This window comes from Arachis ipaensis, chromosome B5, assembly GCF_059453495.1.
Source record: "Arachis ipaensis isolate K30076 ecotype BB chromosome B5, ASM5945349v1, whole genome shotgun sequence".
Taxonomy (NCBI): Eukaryota; Viridiplantae; Streptophyta; class Magnoliopsida; order Fabales; family Fabaceae; genus Arachis; species Arachis ipaensis.
Window position 1 is genome coordinate 14095560 of NC_142440.1, and position 11419 is coordinate 14106978.

General features: G+C 39.9%; 1 non-coding gene across 1 annotated transcript; it reads right to left on the reverse strand.

Moving 5' to 3' along the window:
- Nucleotides 1-10138: 10138 nt before the first annotated feature.
- LOC148563424 (small nucleolar RNA R71) lies at nt 10139-10244 on the reverse strand. The gene has a single exon (XR_015884922.1). It is a non-coding gene; the product is annotated as a small nucleolar RNA R71 (small nucleolar RNA).
- Between the last annotated feature and the right edge of the window lie 1175 nt (nt 10245-11419).

The window sequence follows — 11419 nt, forward strand, 5'->3', positions numbered from 1 at the left end:
CATGGCTGGATTTAGCCGCCTCTGTGGTTGAACCACTGGTTTGGCATTATCCTCCAATAGGATTTTGTGCATGCATCTAGCTGGGCTTATGCCCTTAAGATCACCTATGGACCACCTAAGAGCTGTCTTGTGTGTCCTTAGCACTTGAATAAGTGCTTCCTCTTCCTGTGAATTTAAGGCAGAGCTTATGATCACTGGAAAAGTGTCACCTTCTCCTAGAAATGCATATTTCAAGGATGGTGGCAGTGGCTTGAGCTCTGGTTTAGGAGGTTTTTCCTCTTTCAGAAGAAAGTTCAGAGGCTCTTTCATGTCCCCTGAATCCTCCAAATCAGGCTGAACATCTTTAAAGATGTTTTCCAACTCTGATTCGAGACTCTCAGCCATGTTGATCTCTTCTACCAAAGAGTCAATAAGGTCAACTTTCATGCAGTCTGTTGATGTGTCTGGATGCTGCATGGCTTTGACAGCGTTCAATTTGAACTCATCATCGTTGACTCTCAGGGTTATTTCCCCCTGCTGGACGTCAATGAGGGATCGTCCAGTTGCTAGGAAGGGTCTTCCTAGAATGAGAGTAGCACTCTTGTGCTCCTCCATTTCCAGCACAACAAAGTCAGTGGGAAAGGCGAATGGCCCAACTCTGACAATCATGTCCTCAATCACGCCTGATGGGTATTTAGTGGAACCATCAGCAAGTTGGAGACATATCCGGGTTGGTTTAACTTCTTCAGTTAAGCCAAGCTTCCTGATAGTGGATGCAGGTATTAGGTTGATGCTTGCCCCAAGATCGCATAAGGCTGTCTTGGTGCAATCACCTTCCAATATGCATGGTATCAGAAAACTCCCAGGGTCTTTAAGCTTTTCAGGAAAGCTTTTCAGAATGACTGCACTGCATTCTTCAGTGAGGAGAACTCTTTCTGTTTCTCTCCACTCCTTTTTATGACTCAAGATCTCTTTCATGAACTTGGCATAAGAAGGTATTTGCTCAAGTGCCTCTGCAAAAGGAATCTTTATTTCAAGAGTCCTTAGATAATCTGCAAAGCGAGCAAATTGCTTATCCTGCTCCTCTTTCCGGAGTTTTTGAGGATAAGGTATCTTGGCTTTATATTCCTCAACCTTAGTGGTTAAAGAAGCCTTTTTAGAGGGGTTGTTATCAGCACTTGTGTGTGTCTGATCCCTCACTGGCAATTGAATGCCAGAGTCAGAAGCTGGAGTGACGTTAGACGCCAGCTCACTGTCTGTTCCTGGCGCCTGAACGCCAAAAATGTGCCCCTGTTGGGCGTTCAACGCCAGATTCTTGCCCATTTCTGGCGTTGAACGCCAATCCTGCCTTGTTTCTGGCGCTGAACGCCAGTTTTGGGCATGGTCTGGGCGTTCAGCGCCAGCCTTCCACCCATTTTCTGGCATTTTAGTGCCAGAATTATTTTTCCCTGGGCTCTTACTGTCCTCAAGGGAATCTTTGGTGGGTTGCTTATTTCTTGAATTTTTGATGCCTTGAGGTGGGGTATTTAATGTTTTTCCACTTCTTAATTGAACTGCTTGGCATTCTTCTGCTATTTGCTTTGATAGCTGCTGCTTTGTTTGCTTAAACTGTTCTTCCATATGTATATTAGCTATCCTTGTCTCCTGTAACCTGTCTTTGAATTCAGCTAGCTGCTTTGTTAGAAAATCTAATTGCTGATTGAATTCAGCAGCTTGTTTTACAGTACTGAATTCAGCAGTTACTGTTTTAACCTCTTCATTCATGGAAGGGTTGCTGCTTAGATACAGATGCTGATTCCTGGCAACTGTATCAATGAGCTCTTGAGCCTCTTCGATTGTCTTTCTCATATGGATAGATCCACCAGCTGAGTAATCTAAAGACATCTGAGCTCCTTCTGCAAGCCCATAGTAGAAGATGTCTAACTGAACTCACTCTGAAAACATTTCAGAGGGGCATTTTCGTAGCATCTCTCTGTATCTCTCCCAGGCATCATAAAGAGATTCATTATCTCCTTGTTTAAAGCCTTGGATGTCCAGCCTTAGCTGTGTCATCCTTTTTGGAGGGAAATATTGATTTAGGAATTTTTCTGTCAGCTGTTTCCATGTTCTTATGCTGGCCTTAGGTTGGTTATTTAACCACCTCTTAGCTTGATCTTTTACAGCAAATGGAAACAGTAATAGTCTGTAGACATCCTGATCTATTTCCTTATCATGTACTGTGTCAGCAATCTGTAGAAACTGTGCCAGAAACTCTGTAAGTTCTTCCTGTGGAAGACCGGAATACTGGCAACTTTGCTGCACCATGATAATGAGCTGAGGATTCAACTCAAAGCTACTAACTCCAATGGAGGGTATGCATATGCTACTCCCATATGAAGCAGTAGAGGGGTTAGAATATGACCCCAGAGTCCTCCTGGACTGTTCATTTCCACTTATGTCCATGATGGATTTCTATGGATATAACTTGGACTGATTTATCTTTTTATTTATTTTATTTTATAAGAAGTAAATACTTAAATAAAATAAAATAACTAAAAAGAATTTGAATTTTGAAAATTATTTTTTTTTTTCGTAAAAAAAATTAAAAATAATTAGTTAAAAAAAACGAAATTTTTTTGAAAAAGAGGGAAGATATTTTCGAAAATTAGAGAGAGAGTTAGTTAGGTAGTTTTGAAAAAGTTAAGAAACAAACAAAAAGTTAGTTAGTTAGTTGAAACAAATTTGAAAAGATAAGAAGTTAGGAAGTTAGAAGAGATATTTTGAAAAGATATTTTTGAATTTAGTGAGGAGAGAGAAAAACAATAAGATAGTACAAGATTTAAAATTTTTTAGATCTAATGCTCCTTGTTTTCGAAAAATTTGGAGGGAAAACACCAAGGAACACCAAACTTAAAAATTTTAAGATCAAGACACAAGGAAAACTCAAGAACACTTTGAAGACTCACAAGAACACAAGAACATGAAGGAAGAACACCAAACTTAAAATTTTTTGAAAACCAAACAAAATTTTCAAAAATCAAAGGGAAATCAACAAGAAAACACCAAACTTAAAGTTTGGCACAAGATTTAATAGAAAAAAATGTTTTTGAAAAAGAATGTTTTGAAAAGAGTATAAAAGATTCTAACCCAATCAAATTAATGTTCTAGCCAAATGAGTTATGGGACCTTATTTTAAGAAAGATTATTTTTGAAAACACCAAACTTAAAGTTTGGCACAGGATTTAATAGAAAAATTATTTTTGAAAAAGGTTTTTTTTTTTTAAAAAATATGATAGCCAATTATCATGAACATAAACACCACGTTCTAAATAACTGAGCTATAAATTTAAAGTGTTTTAACAAGGGATAAATAATAAAAGACTCTAAACCAAAAAAGAGAAAATTTTTCCTAATCTAAGCAACAAAATAATCCGTCAGTTGTTCAAACACGAACAATCCCCGGCAACGGCGCCAAAAACTTGATGCACGAAATTGTAATGTTACTGTTCACATTACTCTCTTACAACTTCGCACAACTAACCAGCAAGTGCACTGGGTCGTCCAAGTAATACCTTACGTGAGTAAGGGTCGAATCCCACAGAGATTGTTGGTTTGAAGCAATCTATGGTTATCTTGTAAATCTTAGTCAGGAAATCAATTATGTTTATCAGTTGAATTATGAATAACCAGTAGAGCATAAATTAAAAGTTACTTGTTGTGTAGTAATGGAGAATATGTTGGAGTTTTGGAGATGCTTTGTCTTCTGAATCTCTGCTTTCCTCTGTCTTCTGATTCACGCACGCACGTCCTCCTATGGCAAGCTGTGTGTTGGTGGATCACCGTTGTCAATGGCTACCTTCCATCCTTCCAGTGAAAACTACGCTCACGCGCTCTGTCACAGCACGGCTAATCACCGGTTGGTTCTCGATCCGGTTGGAATAGGATTTACTATCCTTTTGCGTCTGTCACTAACGCCCAGCCTTCAGGAGTTTAAAGCTCGTCACAGTCATTCAATCCTTGAATCCTACTCGGAATACCACAGACAAGGTTTAGACTTTCCGGATTCTCATGAATGCTGCCATCAGTTCTAGCTTATACCACGGAGATTCTGATTAAGGAATCTAAGAGATACTCATTCAATCGTATATAGAACGGAGGTGGTTGTCAGGCACGCGTTCATGGGTTGAGGAAGGTGATGAATGTCACGGATCATCACCTTCATCACAGTTAAGCGCGAATGAACATCTTAGATAGGAACAAGCGTGTTTGAATGGAAAACAGAAATACTTGCATTAATTCATTGAGACACAGCAGAGCTCCTCACCCCCAACAATGGGGTTTAGAGACTCATGCCGTCAGAGAATACAAAGTTTAGATCTGAAATGTCATGAGATCCAAAATAAGTCTCTAAAAGTTGTTTAAATACTAAACCAGTAGCCTAGGGTTACAAAATATGAGTGGACTATGATGGATGATGTAGAGATCCACTTCTGGGGCCCACTTGGTGTGTGCTGGGCTGAGACTTCAAGCAATTCACGTGCAGAGGCCATTTGTGGAGTTGAACGCCAGTTTTTGTGCCAGTTTGGGCGTTCAACTCCAGTTTTTGATCCTTTTCTGGCGCTGGACGCCAGATTTGGGCAGAAGGCTGGCGTTGAACACCAGTTTACGTCGTCAATTATTGTGCAAAGTATGGACTATTATATATTGCTGGAAAGCCCTGGATGTCTACTTTCCAACGCAATTGGAAGCACGCCATGTTGAGTTCTGTAGCTCCAGAAAATCCACTTTGAGTGCAGGGAGGTCAGAATCCAACAGCATCAGCAGTCCTTTTTCAGCCTGAATCAGATTTTTGCTCAGCTCCTTCAATTTCAGCCAGAAAAATACCTGAAATTATAGAAAAACACACAACTCATAGTAAAGTCCAGAAACATGAGTTTTTCCTAAAAACTACTGGAAATAAACTAAAAACTAACTAAAACATACTCAAAACTATATGAAATTATCCCCAAAAAGCGTATAAAATATCCGGTCATCACGTTGCTGCCGGTAAAAAAAGGGTCTTGCAGCTGTAGGAAATGGAGGAATTCAGATCTCAAGCCTATGAAAATGCCAAGATCTATAAAGAAAAGGCAAAGAGAAGACATGACCTCAATCTGACACCCAGGAGCTTCGAAAAAGGACAGCAAGTGCTCCTCTACAACTCCAAATTAAGACTTTTCCCTGGGAAACTCAAATCAAGATGGTCTGGACCCTTTATTGTCACAAAGGTCTCACCGTATGGACACATAGAAATCATGGAGGAAAGCTCAAGAAGGACTTTCACTGTGAACGGACAAAGGCTCAAGCATTACATGGGCAACATGGGGGAAAGCCCCAAAGAGAAATATCATCTCAACTGATGGAGAAATCGTCGAGCTAGCGACAGTAAAAGAGCGCTTCGTTGGGAGGCAATCCAACCTAAGGTAGTTTCCTTTTCATGATCATTTCAATAAAAGTTACAAGTAGTTTTCCCCTGTATTGCAAGGAGCTAAGTTTGGTGTTGCACACGAAAACAATCCAAGAGTGAATGTGTGATTCTAAGTTTGGTGTTCCACCAAGGATTTCAGTTAGAATCACAATACACCTCTTCAAGGGCAGATTGCTAGCCCCAACCAATCAGGGAAACCACTTAACAAAAGTTTAGTTCTAGTTCATAGTCATCTTATTAATAAAAGCACATGAGGTTATCTGCATGTATTCAATCTGTTGCATTAGGCTAGGAACTAAGTTTGGTGTTCACACACCAAATCAAGTTCAGAAATTCACAAGCATACATGCATGCTAACTATTCCTCAAGTGCTTGGAGAACAAGCAACTTCTAATAACTTTGAGGGATTCAATCAATCTTCTGGAAAAATAGTACACCATCATCCAAGGAGGCGAGGAAGGATGCAGAAGCTATGGATGATGACAACAAAGGGATAACTGGAAGGCACCACCAAAAGGTTGTATTGTTACTTGATTCCATATGCTTGAAAATGCTCAAATTGGAAGTCTGAATGTGCTCCTGATTAATAGTTACTATTTAGCTTAAATCACTAGAATTTAATGTTTGTTTTCCTTGCTTTTGTCATATATGTGCTGGTCCAAGTTACCTGTTTCCATTCTCATCCTACTTATTTATACGCTTGTCCCTTTAAGTCAAATAAAAAGAGATGTTATGAAAGACCAGAGAGATGTTCAATTTTTGGAGTAGGTTCTTAAGCTTGTGGTGTAGTAATTTTTTAGCTAAGTTGGTTCACCAACAAGGTGGGAAGGCAACTATCTGTCCTGAATCATATGCTTGAAACACACCCCATGAGACTAGCTAAATAACAAGATCCTAATAAGAAAAAGGGAAAGAAAAATGAAAGTTGAGAATTAAAGAAAAAGAATAAGAAATAAGGCTAGGCACCAAGGGTTGAATCTTGAGGCATGTGTCTGTGGTGCTCCTGTGTAAAGGATATGCTTGGATGAATAAGCTCTCAGGGGTGCCTTATCACTTGGTAACTTGGGTTAACTAACCCGAGATTATCAGCTGAAAGTCCACTATCAAGAGTAACCTTTGATACAGAACACTTAGTAACCCAAAGAGGTGCTGGACACCAAGGTCTCAAATAAGAAAATAATAAACCATGTGCCTGTGGTGTGTATGTATGGGGAAAAGAGACTTGAGGGAGTAAGTCATTAGGGGTGTCTTAACACCCAGTACCTTGGACCAACTGGTTCGGGAGTGCTGGCTGAAAGCTTATCTTAAAGAGTCGCCCCCTCACAAAGCACCTAGTCTAAGAACACAATTAAACCTTAAAAAGACAAAGGGATCAATGAATAAAAGTCTCAAAGGGTGTAATCAAGTGAGTATTCCAGGGCATGATAAAGGTCTGAAAGCCAGTGAAGGAATGAACCTATGTTGCTATGCATGAAACCCCATAAAACCAAGGACATGACTTCCACAATAATGACTCATTTCTCTTGTCATTTCATTCATCATTCTCATGTTTCAGTACTTTCTTAGGGACAAGCAAGCTTTAAGTTTGGTGTTGTGATGCCATGGCATTTTGGCCAGTTTCACTGACCTTTTCTTTACTATTTTAGGGTAGTTTCATACATTTTCTTAGAAAATAAGCAAGTTTTGGGTAGATAATCACTTACATCTTGATTCAAGCAAACATTATGAATTTTACATGATTTTATGAGAATTATGCATGAATTGAATGATAAAATGGATAATGCATGATCTCATAACTTGGATTAGAGCTTTGATGCATTTTAATTGCTTGATTTCAGGACAAAGGAAGCAAGGAAGAGCCACGTTAGCAGCCACGTTAATCTAATTAACGTGACCACTAACGTGGAATGAGAATGAACTTACAACGCTAAAGAGAAAAGTGATCGCCAATAACGCTTTCGAAGGCATCATAACCCACGTTAATTGCCACGTTAACTACATTAACATGGTAGTTAACGTGGAAGAAAAGGGAGCTCCAGCGTTAGTGGTAAAAGTGAATACCACTAACGCTCCAAAATTGGCAATTGGCCACGTTAAGAGTCACGTTAACTTAGTTAACGTGAACTCTAATGTGGAAGGGGTAAACAATGCCAACATTAGTGACACTCACCTTTGTCACTAACGTTGGACTAAGCTAACATTGCCCACGTTAGTGGTCACATTAAGACCACTAACGTGAAGATTAACATGGAGCCAAGCATGATGAGCCAACGTTAGTGACACTTACCTTTGTCACTAACGTTGGAGATGGCAATCATCAACACGTTAAGAGCCACGTTAACTAAGTTAACGTGAACTCTGACGTGGGAAGGTGAGGCGTTTGGAGCGTTAGTGACAAAGGTGAGTGTCACTAACGCTCTCTAGGCTAAGGCATACCCACGTTAAGAGCCACGTTAGTTATAATAACGTGAACTCTAACGTGAGGAAAGGAGGGGCTAAGGGCAACGTTATTGGAAAAGGTGAACGCCAATAACGCTTGCAATGGACCAATAGGCAACGTTAGTGGTCACGTTAATGCCACTAACGTTGAAGTTAACATGGATCATTTTTGGGTTGGAACGTTAGTGAAAAAGGTGATCGTCACTAACGTTCTCGAACCCACATTTTCACTTAACGTTAAAACCACTAACGTCCTAGCTAAAATCCATGCCTACTTCACACTTTCTTTGCAAGTAAAGCTGAGCCCATTGAAGATTCCAAACTGCTCTAACTCAAGATCCAAAGGCCCATATCCAAGACTTGAAGAGCCAACTGGAAGATCAAAAGAGTAGTATATATAGGAGTAGTTTTGAACTAGAGAGAGAGCTTTTGGGGGAAAGCATTTTGGGAGAACTACTCTCTGTATAATTTTACTTTCTCTGCAACTTCTAGTTTTAATTTGAGAATGTATTTTCCATCTTTGCTTTCCATTCCCAGAGCTATGAACAACTAAACCCAATTCATTGGGTTAGGGAGCTCTGTTGTAATTTGATGGATCAATAATAGTTTTCATTATTCTTCCTCTTTCTTTTCTCTTGATTTTACTAGAAAGCTTTCAATCTTCATCCAATTGGGTAGTTGTCTTGGAAAAGAAGCTATTCATACTTGGATCTCTTCGGAACCTTGGAAAAGGAATGAAGAGATCATGCTAGAAATGCTTTCTCATGTTGGACCAAATTGGGGTTTGGACGGATATGGTGACATATAATTCTCCCAATACTTTGATTTGAAAATACATGTGGTATAATCGGTGACCATACTTCATCTCTTCTCATGAGCAATTAGACCAAGGAATTGGCTATTGATCAAGATTTGAGAGATTGAATTACCAAGGAATTGGAATTCAATCACTTAAGATTGCCAAGGAGATCAATGAATGCATTGATTGAGGAAGAGATGAAAATGAACTTGATCCGGAGAATGCAACATCTCCTAAGCCCAATGAATTCCCCATTTCTGATCTTACCCATTCTCTTTACTTTCTATAATTTACTTTTATGCTAAATCCCCCAAATCCCCATTTAAGATTCCGCAATTTACTTTATGTCATTTATATTCAGTTCTTTATTTCCAGCATTTACATTTTCTGCTATTTACTTTCCCGCCATTTAATTTTCTGCAATTCTCAAATCAACTTTTGCATAGCTCAACTAGAACATTCCTCCAATTAAAGTTGCTTGACCAATCAATCCCTGTGGGATTTGACCTCACTCTATTGTGAGTTTTTACTTGACGATAATTCGGTATACTTGCCGAAGGGAGATTTGTTGAGAGACAAGTTTCCGTGCATCAAGTTTATGGCGCCGTTGCCGGGGATTGATTTTGTATCAACAATGATTAAATTGGTGGATAACTAGATTGAGAATTTTTCTTTTGTTTGATTTAATTTCATTCGAGTAATTTACTTTCAGTTTTAGTTATTTCTTTCCCTTTACCCCTTACCCGTTTGTGGTGTAATCTGCATTTTTTTACAATTTAGTTCACTGACCCACTAACTGTTTGATATATTGCATCACTCACACTAACAGCATTTCTGCAGAGAATACTGTCTGCACCTATCCTTCTTGCTTGTGCCTTGTTGGTTGTATGACAGGTAGAAGAAGCAGGGCTTCAACTTCCTTTAATTCTGAACCTGAGAGGACCTTCCTTAGATTAAGGAGGGAAGCAAGAGGAAAGAGAGTCGTTAGTGCTGAGGAAGAGGAGGAGTATTTTGAACCAGACATGGATGAGAATATGGAGAACCATCATGAAGAAGAAGCTCACAACCATGGCAGAGAAGGTCCAGCGCATCAGGCTGGGCAAGAGAGAAGAGTTCTGGGATCTTACATCAATCCAAACCCAGGAAACTGTGGAAGTAGCATCCAAAAGCCAACCATACATGCCAATAACTTTGAACTAAATCCACAGCTCATCACCCTTGTTCAGAACAACTGTTCATTCGGAGGAAGTGTCCAAGAAGACCCCAATCAACATCTAACCACCTTTCTGAGGATATGTAATACTGTGAAGTCTAATGGTGTTCATCCTGACACCTATAGACTACTTCTGTTCCCCTTTTCACTTAAGGACAAAGCATCAAAATGGCTGGAATCCTTCCCGAAGGAGAGTTTAACAACCTGGGAAGATGTGGTGAACAAATTTTTGGCGAGATTCTATCCTCCTCAAAGAATAAACAGATTGAGAGCTGAGGTACAAATATTCAGGCAGCAAGATGGTGAGACTCTCTTTGAAGCATGGGAGAGGTTTAAAGACTTGACAAGAAGGTGCCCGCCAGATATGTTCAATGAATGGGTGCAGTTACACATTTTCTATGAGGGTCTTTCTTATGAATCAAAGAAGGCAGTAGACCACTCATCCGGGGATCTCTGAACAAGAAGAAGACCATTAAAGAAGCCATAGATGTCATTGAGACTGTAGCGGAGAATGACTACTTCTATGCCTCTGAAAGAGGCAACACTAGAGGAGTAATGAAGCTAAACAATGTGGATGCACTACTGGCCCAAAACAAGATGATCACCAAGCAGCTGGCTGACCTCACCAAGAAGATGGAGAGGAATCAAGTAGCAGCAATCACCACCTCATCAGCAACCCAAGAAGGAGTGAATGAAGAAGCAGAGGGTGATCAGGAACAAGCCAACTACATTGGGAACTCATCTAGGCAAAACCATGATCCATACTCCAAAACTTATAATCCTGGTTGGAGGAACCACCCAAACTTTGGGTGGGGAAATCAACAGGATCAAGGCCAAGATCAGAGACACCACAACCCCAACAACAATGCAGCTCACCAACATTCCACACAGAGGTCATATCAGCACCCACCTAACAACACGTCTCAACATCCATACCAAAACCAAAATAGCCCTTCTCATCCCTCTAATCTCAACTCACCATCATCTGAAGATAGACTCTCAAGAATTGAGAATCTACTTGAAGGCATATGCAAGGAAGTTCAAGACTGTAAAATGTTTCGAGAAGAAGTGCGATCCAATATGCAGAATCAAGATGCTGCCATCAAGAAACTTGAGACACAAATTGGCTACCTATTTGAGCAAATTCCTAGCCACAACCTTTACAGCAACACCGATTCACACCCAAGGGAGGAGTGTCAAGCGATCACCCTCAGAAGTGGAAAGGAATTGAAGGAAACTTCCAAGAAACCACAAGAGAAGGATTCAAATGAAAAGGAATAGGGACAAAATGAAGTTCAAGTTCCCATTTCCAATTCACATCAAAAAGGGGAAGTGCTGAAGCCATACGATCCAAAAGTCCCATACCCTCAGCAATTGAAAAAGAAAGGGGATGACAGCCAGTTCTCCAGATTTTTAGAAATCTTCAAGAAACTACAGATTAACATACCCTTTGCTGAAGCAATAGAGCAAATGCCGCTCTATGCCAAGTTCTTGAAGGAATTGATGACCAAGAAGAGAAGCTGGAAGAACAACGATACTGTGA